Source organism: Poecile atricapillus, chromosome Z (assembly GCF_030490865.1).
Source record: "Poecile atricapillus isolate bPoeAtr1 chromosome Z, bPoeAtr1.hap1, whole genome shotgun sequence".
NCBI classification, from domain to species: Eukaryota; Metazoa; Chordata; class Aves; order Passeriformes; family Paridae; genus Poecile; species Poecile atricapillus.
In genome coordinates this window covers 12,788,780-12,801,539 of record NC_081289.1, presented here as the reverse complement: position 1 = coordinate 12,801,539, position 12,760 = coordinate 12,788,780, and the positions used below count along the sequence as shown (strand labels likewise).

Below are 12,760 nucleotides of genomic sequence, written 5' to 3'. Positions count from 1 at the left end.
TGTCCTTTGATTCATTTAAACTGATGATATTTTTAATGATTCAGCTTTGCAATGGATCTACTTAAAGAACAGCGCAAAGCTTCTAGGTTCTACACTGCAACTCTGACAGGCAGCTGCTGCATGCAGAGATTACTGCAGCCAAATAATGGTCTCAGTGGTTTAGTCTGTTTATTTAAATTTAGGAAAAAAAATGCCGATGTGGCATCACAGCTAAAATATAAAATTAGACAATATGTCACATGAAAACCTGGTCAAGGAAAAACTCAAGATTCAGTACATGCCAGGTCCTCTCATCCAGAGACAGTTGATTCCTGCAGTGTTATCTCCTGCATTGCAGGAGCACAGCCCCCATTTTAACAATCAGCTCACAGAACTCAAGATACTGTTTCTAAACAATTTCTGATTCCTCTAGACACCTTGTGATGCCAAACTTTGCTCAGATTTCACCATCCTTTAACAGTAAGTGTCGATTAAAGGTGTGAATTTGCAAGTGGCATTAAACTCAGCACACCTCTCCCCAGGCATGCTGCCTGTACCAGAAGCAGGGTGGGCAGACAGACCAGGGCAGTGACCCCTGTACTCTGCACTGGGGAGGCCACACCTTGAGCACTCTATGCAGTTCTGGACCTTTCATTACAAGAAGGACATGAAGGTACTGGAATGTATCTAGGAGAGGGCAATGAGGATGAGAAATGGTCTGGAGCACAAGTTGGATGAGTGGTGCCTGGGGGAGATGGAGGTGTTCAGCCTGGAGAAAGAGGCTCAGGGGGAACCTTATCACTACCTGAAAGGAGGTCGTGGCCAGCTGGGGGTGGTCAGTCTCTTCTTGAAGGTAAAAGTGACAGGAAAAGAGGAAATGTCTGAAGTTACACCAGGGGAAGTTTAGATCGGATATTAGTAAAATTTCTTCATTGAAAGGGTTGCCAGGCATTGGCACAGGCTTCCTGGAAAGTGGTGGAGTCATCACCCCTGGAGGTATTTAAAAGATGTGTAGATGTAGCACTTAGAGATGTGGTTTAGTGGTGGACTTGGTAGTGCTGGGTTAACAGCTGGATTTGATGATCTTAAAGGTCTTTTCCAACCTAAAGGATTGTATGATAACACGAAAATACAAATCCATAGCTGGTACATAGCATTTCTTCTATGTTGCCCTCTAGTGTGACATGTACAAAAATAAAAAAACCCAATAACTGGAACTGTCTCATCAACACCAACAATGCCTCCCCTACATTAATCCTCTTCCATTATTACCTTTTCTAAATGCTCCAGGATGATGGGAAAACTAAGGGACAGTGATTGTGGCAAGTCTCACAGAGAGGTGCAAGCATTAAAGGGTTTTGATGCCAGGTGAAATCCTTTGCCTGTAGTGCACAGCAGCCCCTGTGTCCAGGCGGTGACAGAGAAGCCAGCTAAGGTCACACTGCCCTGCCCAAGCAGGGTGCGAGGCAGCTCCGAGTCCTGCTGGAGAGGGATGCTGCATCATGCCATGTGCCAGCCCTGCTGCCAGTGGGATCACCTGGAAAACACAACACTCTCTCCAGGAGCTGGAAGACAGCCGTCACTACAGCCGTCAGATGCCTCGTCCGTGCCCTACAGGAGTATGAGCAGGGAATGCCAGGGTCAGAGATAAAAGTGTGGGAGTGAAGCAGGGAAAGGAAAGCCCTGCATTTCCCAGTACCAGACTGAAAGGGTCTTGTTCCAAGCCTAATCAAACTATTATTTTCAAATAAAGAAATTAAGATGTACCAATTTAATTTGGTTTTTTTTTATTAATGGGAAGCCAACCATTAATCAGAAGTCAACCTGCTAATATCATTCGTTATTGCACAAACACATGTGGCTTACTACGTCATTCTGTAAATACTCTAAGTACTGAAGGATAAGGCTGAACTCACCCTTAAGACAATATCACTGAAGCCAGGTACTCCAGGATCAAGCTTTACCCAGTTACAGACTCAGATCGTGATTTCTGAGCATGGCATCAGTCCTGGGTAACAAATGGAAAAACTCTCTGGTTTAATTTACTGCAGCTTTACTCTGACCTGCCTCTGAATGGAAACGGTAGACTGCCAAAGTTTTAGTATTTGAGTGCTTTCAATTGGTTGCCATGCTAATAATTTGCTTGGAATCATTCTAAATAATACATATTGTGACTGAACTAATTTGGCAAGCAGCCAACAATTAATTAGGAAAACGTTAATTATGTACTTGTCATGAAATGCACTCTATTTATGGCAAAAGGTGTTGACTTTAAGTCAATCTTCATATTTACAGTGAAATTAAAAGTTATCACAGAGTCTATTTATGTAAAGGACACATTGTCTGCAGGGGAAACCACAAGAGGGAAGGAGGTTTACTACCACAAACTAGACAGCAATATCTGAAAAAGCATATATCAATGCCAGCAGAGGCAAGTGGGACCCTTCCAATGAAACCTGAGGGCATCCCTCTGGGTTACCAGAAGATTTCCTCAAAGATTAATTTTGGGGATCAATTTGATTAAGGACTGTAACCAAAAGCAAGAGGGTGGAAATACTTTACTGATGATACCTAGTTAGGAGGAGTTCTGTCAATTCAGAAGAGAACTGGGATTGCACACAGTAATAACCAGATGACCTTGAGGTCTGAATTAATAGAAATGGATGGAAATCAATTGTGCAAAGTGCAGGGCCATAGAGCTAGGGACTAATAATGAATATTTCTGGCATAAGCAGGGAGCTCATCACCTGGAACTGCTAAGACACTGTCTAGACAGGTGCTTCTAGATACCCAGCAGCACTGGCTGATCACAGAATCACTGCAAACCACCAAGAGGCAGAAATGAAAACAAAAAAATAAATCCTAGAACATCAAGAAGTATTTCCACAGAGGGTCTACGGGGAAGTACATGGATTGCACAGGAAATGGTGAGACCTCCCCCACAGACTTGTGTATGAAAATGCAGCACTGCTTACAATGTTTAAGAAAGATGACCTGAGAGTGAAGCAAGAACAGAGATGGGGCATTTATGATGTTGTGTAGGACTGAGTGTTTGACTTACAGGAAGAGAATAAAAAAGTAGTTTGTTTGGGTAGCAATGGGCAGAAGGAAGCTGATGATTATTCAGTATATTATACAGTAGAGGCAAGAATTTGTGTCTTTATTGTCAGAGCAGAAAAAGAGTGAGGTCAAGATGAGGACACTAAGAGAACAAACAGGTTTGAATTTATTGCTAACAGATTTATACCAAATATATATATTAGAAGGGCACTTCTAATCAATAATAGTGGAAAAAATAGGAACAGAGGAGTGAAGACACTAAGCCAGCTCCTTCTCAGACAGAGGTGATACAGCTGACGAGGCTGTATGAGATGGCTTCCAGCCACCATGGGGGCTGCAGGCCCCTTTGGAGAAATTTTTGGTGCCTGAGCACCACTGTGAGGTTGAGCAGAGAGCCTTGATGTCCAGTGGGACTTTTCCTCTGTGATCTCTTGTAGATGCAACTTCATTCCATTATTATGGTTCCATACAAAGAAGTTTTTTGCATTTTTTTTCCCTGAAGGAGCAGAAACCTCATCTTTCTGATGAAATAAATTAGTTGAATTTAGCCATTTTTTCCTGTGTAGAAATTTCTTCCTTACATTAAATGCAGTGGAATCACGTGATATGAGTGGACCAAAATAACAGTAAGTTATACATAGAAAGAATTACTTAGCACTCCTTTCTGGAATTATTTGTAACAATTGTATCCCATAGCAAAGAGTATCCAAGCATTTTAAGATTGGCAAAGCTTTAGCATAGATCATCAACTTTTATCCTAACTTCACAGCCCTGAAAACCCTCCACTGTTTGCAACTAGGGATGATCCTACAGAGACAAGAATCTTTGATTGAAGTTTTCCAAACTTGATACCAGAAAAATGTACCTTCTAGACTATTATTATTTATATAGAGCATGGTTCTTTTGGAGATGGTTATATGAAACCAGCTTTTCAACTTTAACTTCAATAAATATCAGATATATATCTTCCTGTCCATATCGCCTCTAGAATGGGAACTAAAATAGCAAAATATGTGATAAATCATAAAAAAAAAAAAAAAAAAAAGCAGCAACGTCTTGTGTTGTTACAAGTGGTACTACATAGTACAATTTACAAGGTAATAGGCCTATTCATCACCAGCACATCATTCATTCCAGTTTCTCTGCTCAGATGATGCAGAGTAGGAATTTTGATGGTCTATTTGTCCTTGCTTTGATTAAGAATAAAACATCTCTTGAAAATAAGAAACTTTGCCTGCTGTTTCGCATCTCTGAAATACCATCCTTGTGTTACCAGCATGGATCAAAAGTACTAAATATGCTGATCACAACATCATGAAATCGAAGATTGCACCCAAATTCCATCTTTTCTAAATTCATTGTATCAAACGTGGGTAAGGATCAAACAGACATCCATTGCATTCCTAAACTCACTTGCTTTAGCCCCATGATAACCCAGGAGTTGATCGAGAACTCTGTGAACCTGGATCAGCTCCCTGCTGTTGCCTGATCATCCCATCTGACCTTAGAGAGGTGTCTTGGGCTGAAGAACACAACATGCTTAAATATTACATCAACCTGCCTTTAGTCTTTGGTAGTTTCCTAGTCCCCTGTGTCTTGCTGACTACATCTGCACAGAACCTGCTCTGCTCTACTTTTCACCAAGTGGGGATGAAGATGAACAAGGATAGTGAGGCACTTAGATATTTTGGAAATGAGATGATAAAGAAATCTTTTAGCAATAACTTTTAGTGCAGTGGCAAGCACGTACCCTGCTCTGTGACATTATGTGTTGGCTTCTGCATGACTCTCACTGGGAGGAAATACTCTTGCCGTCAAAGTTCTCCCTCAGAGATTTTGTTCACATCTAATTCTTTCAGAGGATCCATTTAACTCAAGTGTCCAAGACAGCTGAGAGTGAAGGAATTACACGTGAGGACAGCAACCTTCAGACAATGGTCATATTTAACTAAGATCTTGTTTAATTGCTTTTGTGCCAGCAGTAGATGAGTTAAAGGCACTGAGGTACATGAGTGTAAGGTCCTCTTTGCTAACTGACACAAAAACATGCTGTGTACACAGCTACAGACAGCTGTCAGCAGGTATGAGCCTGGAATCCTGCTGTGCCCCACGCTGCTCACCTTTCCCCGTGAGCCAACACACTGCACAGCCCCATGCTAACCTGCTGACTACAGACCCTGCTCTTTTTGGGACCACCATTGCTGCATTTCCAGCCTTCTCAGGGTCTCCTAAATAATAAAATATCAAAAGCATTGTATGAAATATCAAAAGCATTGCTATCACGGTGATACACTTGTAGGCTGCTTTGGCTTGGTCACTAAACCACTGGCACAAGTCAAAACATCTTGGCTTGCTGGAGAAGGCCAGAAATGCTTGTGGCCAGAACAGGTGTCCTGCTGTGGGACTTAGGACTGCAGCACAATCGCCAGACTGCACAGCTTCCAATGCATAATTCTGTCCTGAAATAGCATTTGAAATTTTCATTTCATGGTCTGTGGCATTTCAAGTTTTTCTTTCTATTTTAAATACGCTCATTTCACAAAGTACAAAAGCAAACTTCCTTTCATAATCCTGTACCTTGCAAACTCTCACTGCAACTTGAGAACCAAGCTGAATCTTTTCTCCCATGAACTGCCATCTACTACATTTTAAGGGGCAATGTGAGATTTCTCCCCCTCTGCTTTTCTTAGAAGTTTCTCAGAGAAATCCTGTAGATCTAAGACCTCACTTTTTCCATATAGTCTGACCCTTGTTCTCTTAAAACAATAAACAACTTTCCTCTTGTAAAAGAAATGCCACTACCACACTCCAGACTGGAAGAAGTCATTCTAGCCATCCTGATTCCATTTGGGGACATGCAAAAACCCCTGTCAATGCTGCTTTAAGGGCCCCATGCTGCAAAAATCTCCTTCCAAATCCTTTCCAGCTCACTCACAAACATTCATTAAAACTGACATATACAATTGTCAGTGGGAAGCCATTATCTTAAAGTGATTTTTCAGAGCAATTTGTACTTTTCCAGTACAGTGGCTACAAGACAAGGGATGCTTCATATGTTGTAGCTCTTGCTATGGCACGATCTTCCTAAAGCTGTGAGACAGAGCAGTTGCTGTAAATGATTGTTACTTCCAGTAATAATGGACAATGGACTCATCCTGGAGCAGGCAGCTGATGGCAGTGCTGTCACAGGATGGAAACATGGACAGAACAAGATGCTATGGCTGTGTCCATGCTCCCTGACAGGCAGGTAAGTACCTGGAGGGAGAGGCAGCCACACATCTTGGCTTTGCTTCAGGCTGGGATTGGCATTTGCCAGCAGGAGGCAAGAGGACTGAAGATGGAAGGAGAGTAGCACAGTCAGGCAGGCCTGATGAGCCCTGGGACAAGCTGCAGGAGCATTGCCCTGTGCAAACAGGGTGTCCCAATGAGGACATGGCACTTGCAGGTGCACCCTCCAATGACCTGATGTCCCTCAGGCACCTCATTGTCCACTCACTAGCAGAAGTCATCTGAAGGCACAAACTGGTCAGACAACAGCAAATTAGCATCATATTCTGGTCTGACAAGAAATCTCAGTCCACTAAATTACCTGCATTTTTCAAATTCCTGAATAAGTGTTTATTTGCTGAGAACTGTAGAAGTACATTTTGCACTATCAACTAAATAGTAGTACTTGTTTACAAACTAGCCTAATTATAAAGCTGTTATATTTACTGTTCTATGAGTTTGCCAGTGCTGCTGCAATATTAAAAGTTAGAATTTGGACACAAACCATTCCTAATCTTTGACTCCACCTATACATATTCAGAACAATTTCAGTGGAACACAGGAAAGAGAACTGTGAGAGGATGGACTGATAATTATTTCCCCTTAATTAGGATTTGATCTTCTGTACATTAGAGGGAAGAAAACAAGCCCTGATACACACACTCCTATTCATTCAGTAATTCTAAGTGACATGGAATTAAAAGCAAAGTGGTGAATCCCTCACTGAGTATGCTCATGCAACTCCCATTAACGATAATAGTTATTTTGCTGTGACCAGCACATGCTTTGAATGTTTAATTTTCATCACAGGTTTCTATTCAATTAGATCTATTGGCAGCAGGACTTAAACACTAAGAAGGAGGAAGGTGAACCAGAGGTTAAAAAAATACTAATTGCCTATGCAGTATTTTTCAGAACTGCAACATCTGCTTCAGGGATCTCCTGGTCGGTGAGGTAAAAGAAACACATTTATTAGTTGCATTTCATCTGTGTTTTTGTGGTTGTTTTTGTGCCTGCCTGTGCTGGCTCACACACAAGGAGAGGAATCAGTGCCACGTGCCACTCGCTCGTCCACACAAGATGTGACACCGAGGTGCTCCTTGTTTGTGGGTCTGTCATGAAGTGAAGCTGGTGTCACCAGCCTGAAGATGTCTGAGGACTCTGACCATGAAGCTGTAACTCTTCATCCCTTTCTCCCCCAACACACAACCTCCTCCAGTGTGGCCATGGAGAGTACGTGCTGCCTCTGACTTGTAAGGGCAACCACAAAGTGAAGAGAGCTTCTTAACAAATTTTTCCATGCTTTTTGATTGTTGAGTCACCATAATCAGGTAAAACATCATAGAAAGATGCCCATCTGTGGCTTCTAAATGCTACAATTTCTCCTAATAAAATATAAGATACCTTTCCAAGGTCTGGACTGCAAGAAAGTACTCTACTGGTTCCCACAGAAGGTGGTAAGAAAACAAAATTTATGACTTATTGATCATTTAACCTTACAATGTGTTAATTTTATTAGTTATCTTGGTAAAGATGTGGGGGCTTCTGAACAAGAATTGCTTGGAGAACTCGACAAGCCCAGTTTCCACACCAGGGAATGTGAGGAGCCCAGAGTCTTTGCTCTGACTTAATTTGTGGGAGCAGGCTCTTATATAAATGAATGCAAGCAATCACTGCCTGGCCTTGTGGACCTGGAGATTGCTGTCAGATCCCACTTGCTGCCTCTGGAATTCTGCTCTCCAAGAGCCATCCACTGCCCAAACAGCAAATGCTGCCAAAGAAGGGATATCTTCTATACCCATCAGCACAAAACATGAGCACACAGATGTTTATAGGAGATAAAAGAGAAGGGGAAGATGGAAACTACCCAGGGCTTTTAAATTATCATGGGTCTTCCAGGTATCTATCCTATTCCAAATCCTTCATATCCTATCATTTACACAGGTGACCTTATCAGAGTTGTTTGCAGTAACAAGTCAGTAAAATGGACTGGAGTTGGTTCTTGAGAGAATTTGATCAAGTCAAATAAGCCATTTTCATAGGCAATGAAAACAAATCAGGCAGAAATTGATTTCCTTTTTTTTACAACAGCGATCTATCTCTTCTATCTCTCTGTAAAACGTAATGTACTCTCTATATTTCCCTGCAACAAACTGAAAATGTGGGTTTTGTAAACATTTGATAGGAGTACATGATCACACCATCCTGAGTCAGCAGAAAGATTTGGTAGAGCAGATCTGATAAGAAATTAGCTGGGTGAATTATGCAGAAGACTTTCTGTAAAAAAATCTTTCATACTTTCTGTAAATTTTGATAGCTTGACAAATAATTTCAAAGGCAAGAAGTTTCCCTCTGTTTTTGAATATTTATGAGGTGGAAGAAATCCTTCTTTGACACCAATGGGAATCAGGATACAAGCACAGCAGCATCTTTCCCCTCTTCCTTTAGCCCTTGGCAAACTCTAGATGTGCAAGACTGACTCTTCCAGCTGCGCCAGCCTGTGAGCCAGAGGATGGGGGACACAGGGAGTGGTGCTAGAAATCCAAACCAAAAGTGGATTTCTAAAGCTGTTGGATTGGCATTGTAACAGTATTTTGCACAAATACCGACTTCACTTGAGGCAAAGAAAAATGCTGTGTTCAGATACAGCTACAGTGAACCTGAGAGTTCTCAGCACATTTTACTTTATGAATACAAAATTTGCACATTTTGTGCTATGCTCAAGGAATGTCAAGTAGTAACCTAAACGCTCAAATGACAAAAGGGGTAAATCCAGTTTAAAGATCAGTATGTATATTAACAAACTTTACAGCATTCCAATGTCATTATATCTGACCAGCCACTGCAAAATGTTTCTACCTCTGAATTTCAAAATGGAAAGTTAACTACCATGGGCAACAGTATCTAATACCAGGCTGGTATGAAGCCCATTAAGATATACCATCTGTGCAAACGTCTGTCCCTAAACACATTTTATTTATAAGGTAAAAAATAATGGGCGTGATATGAGAAAAGAAATAATAAGGAATTAAAACTTGGTTTCAGATAGGAATGAACATTTTAAAATTAAGGTATCTAAAAATATACACATGTGAATATTTGATACAAGGAAAAGCACAATGATCTTGCGCTGTAAATCAGACTACTCGTGATAGAACCTGTTTTCTAAGCAAGAAGGATTCTTCAATGTCACGGTTAAGCCACAGTTGCTGTAAGTGAATGGCAGCGATACAGGTCAGGAAGCAGCAATAAGATCCCTGTCACAGAGAGAATACCACATCCTGATGCAAAGACAAGACTTTCAATATGTGATTTTGATTTGAGAGCGTTTTTTCCCTCTAACTGTGACCAACTGTTTGCTCACACGCCAGCTAACACAGCCAGGGTGATGTTCAAGGGGAGCACAGCAGTCTGCTTACATCAACTGGGAGGTCAAGAAAAGGATTGAAGTTTTAGAATTATGTCTTTTCAGTAAGTATACTAAAAAACTATGGTTTTAGAACTCTGGGAGTAAAAAATAGCACTCTTTTTCTGTTTTTTAAAGCTCAATATCTTCATTGCTGGTATGGATTCAATAATGAGTATTTTCACATCTGTGAGTGCCAGAGCATTGAAATGCACTTATTGCACAGATTATAATTGATCTATTAATTAACACTAGTGTGCTCCCATGCTTTGTCTGAGTAATTTTTTTTCTTTTGGGAGACCTGCAGACCTTTATGGACGAGGGTGGCATGATGAATCCCCATGTACAACATTGTTTAGCTGGCTGTTGCACAAGAAATAAAGCTGCTATCAGCTAGGGAAAAATGCAAGCAAATGGGCATCATGAGGGCAGCACCTTCCTCCAGCTCAAACATCCTAAAACTGCGTGAGAGTTCAGCCATTAGGAAAATACTGCATTAACTGCAGCAGTGGGTACTGTAAAAGGTGGAGGCACCTAGAAAGCCAATTTTCTTTCCACCACATATTTCCTGACTGCTTGGTACCCCCAGTGAAGCACTGGGCTGCCCAGTCCCACTGTGCAGTATTCCTCTGGCAGCAGTGGGGCTTCTGGAAACAGCAGCAATAGTGGTGTCCCCATGGGCATTTGAAATGGACTTGGGTAGCTATCTTATTGATATTTAGTTTCCTTTGGAAACTAATCAAGACCAAGATAAATGCCTCTATCTACAAAGCACAGCATGATAAACAGAGCAAAGGAAGAGGATGCACTCCCACGGTTCTCTTCTGCATCTCCTCCCTGCAGCACCCCAGGGTTTGCAGTGGATTCAGGTGCCAAATCACAGGTGGAAACATTACACCAAAAAGTCTTAAATTTCCTCAATTTCCTCAATTTCCTACCTGGGCTCACTCCAGCCTCACCTTTGTGCTGTGTCTGCAGACTGAAGGCAGCTGCAGTCCTGCCCCTGGCTGGGCAGCGAGTGGCCAGGTGAGGACAGCCAGGGCAGGAGCACCTTTTGGTGCATGGCTAAACAGTTTGGGGGAAAGAACAGTCAAGGTTTCTCACGTTTTTACCCTCATTCCTGCCAGTCTGGAAGAAGATCAGCACATACTCCCCAGGATCCTGCCCTCGGCTATCTTCCCTCTGTGTCTGTAGTCTCCAGTAAAGCAGTGAGCTCCCAGCTGTGCATCTGCTCAGACGAAGCACTGTCACCCTGTGCTGCTGTGGGACCTGCACACAGCTGGGGACCCTGCCAGAGAAAGCCAGCATGAACACAGGCCACCCTGTGGGATGCTGGGCCTCAAAACCTACAGCACCCTTGTGTGTGCCCCTGTCAGAGCACCCTGCTAACACCCTCCAGCTGATTGAGGCACTCTGGCCAGGAGAGGGAGAAGGGAAAAAAGTGGGATCTCTCTTTGAGGATATTGGGTTTGTAAATCTGCATCTCTGAATAATGACCATGTTTAACTGCAGCTGCATTTTTTACTTATGTTGAAGAACAAGAAAAGTTTCTAATTTGGAGTGAGACATTGTTATTTTCAAAAGTGAATATAAGCAAGGACTTCTAGTAAAGATTCGCTGGCAGAAAACTTAGGCAATTTTCTAATTTGTTTATATTTTTGATGACTGACTGAGAAAAAAATATTGATTGACAGGCCCAGAGATAAGTGTAAAAATGCTCTGAAAGCAGCAACTTACAAATACTACTTTCACATAACATTTTCCCACTTATCAACTTTCTCATATTTCCAAATAGATGAGGTAATGTTAAAATCCTCTGGAACCAGAAAATTGTTTTGTACATAAGCCACATACTATCTTTCTACCTGCCTGCAATGTGTCCTGATTGCTAATGTCCTGTAAGCAAAAATGCTACATGTTCTCTTTCTTAATTTTTTCATAATTTTAAATAAACTACTCCACATGTCCTTTCAGACAACCAGAAAAAAGCTTCCCATTTTACCAGTATTTTCAGCAGGTAACACAGGCAGCTCAGGTAATTAAAGCTTGTGAGCCTGACTGATCGTAGAGAAAATAATGAAATGGCTGAGAGGGACTTGATTAATAAGGAAATAAAGATGGCTAATATAATTACTGCCAATCAACACAGGCTCATAGCAAGCAGATTTTGTCAAACTAATTTGATTTTTTATGGGGTTTCAAGTTGCTAAAAGTAACAATGATGGCATAATAGACTTCTAAAAGCTGCTTTAGATGGTGCTTACAATATGATGTTTTGATTAACCTGAATGATATAAAAATCAACATGACATACATGAAAAGGATTAAAACATGAGTTATTGTTCTTTCTTTCAGGAATTATTCTTGAGCATGTGTTTTCAGTGGGATCCTAAAGCTATTAGTTCTTAGCCCTACTCTTCTTTAGGTTTTATCACTGATATGCAAGAAAACATAAAATCATTACTAATAAAGTTGGCAGATGGAATAAAGATTAGAGGAGTGTCTGAATAATGAGGAGACAGAGCCTGCAGTACAGGGGGGATTGGATTGCTTTGGGAACCAGCACAACCAACCAACACAGACCCCAGCAGATGGAGACCACGTTGTTAACAGCACTAGCAAATCTGAAAAGGACTGGGGGAAACCAGGGGGTTTTCAGCTGAGCATGCATTTGGGTAAGATGTTCTGCTAAATGAATGAATGTGATCCTTGAATGTGGAAATACTGAATAGGATGTGAAATACTGTGGCCAGCTTTGATGACCACAGTTCAACATGGATACTGAGTAGTAAAAGAGTTCAGGAAAAAAGATGAAAGCATCATGAAAGAGTTGGAAAACACAGTTCATGAGAAAAGGTTCAGGGTGTTCAAGGGATTTAAGAACAAAAAGTCTCTGCTCACAGTCCAAGACACAGTGTCAAACACAGACTGGATTTAGAGGGTTCTTCAGTCTGGCAAACAGACCCAAGAGCTGGAAGCTGGATCAGGAGCATCCGTTCAGACATATGGTGTATACTTTCTATAGGAAGGATGATTTACCACTGGAAC

General features: G+C 41.5%; 1 protein-coding gene across 1 annotated transcript in view; it reads right to left on the bottom strand.

The window, feature by feature from the left end:
• The window catches only part of LOC131573841 (LHFPL tetraspan subfamily member 3 protein), a 230,649-nt gene that overhangs the window by 171,475 nt on the left and 46,414 nt on the right, over window positions 1–12,760 (bottom strand). The gene's annotated exons all lie outside the window — the stretch shown is intronic.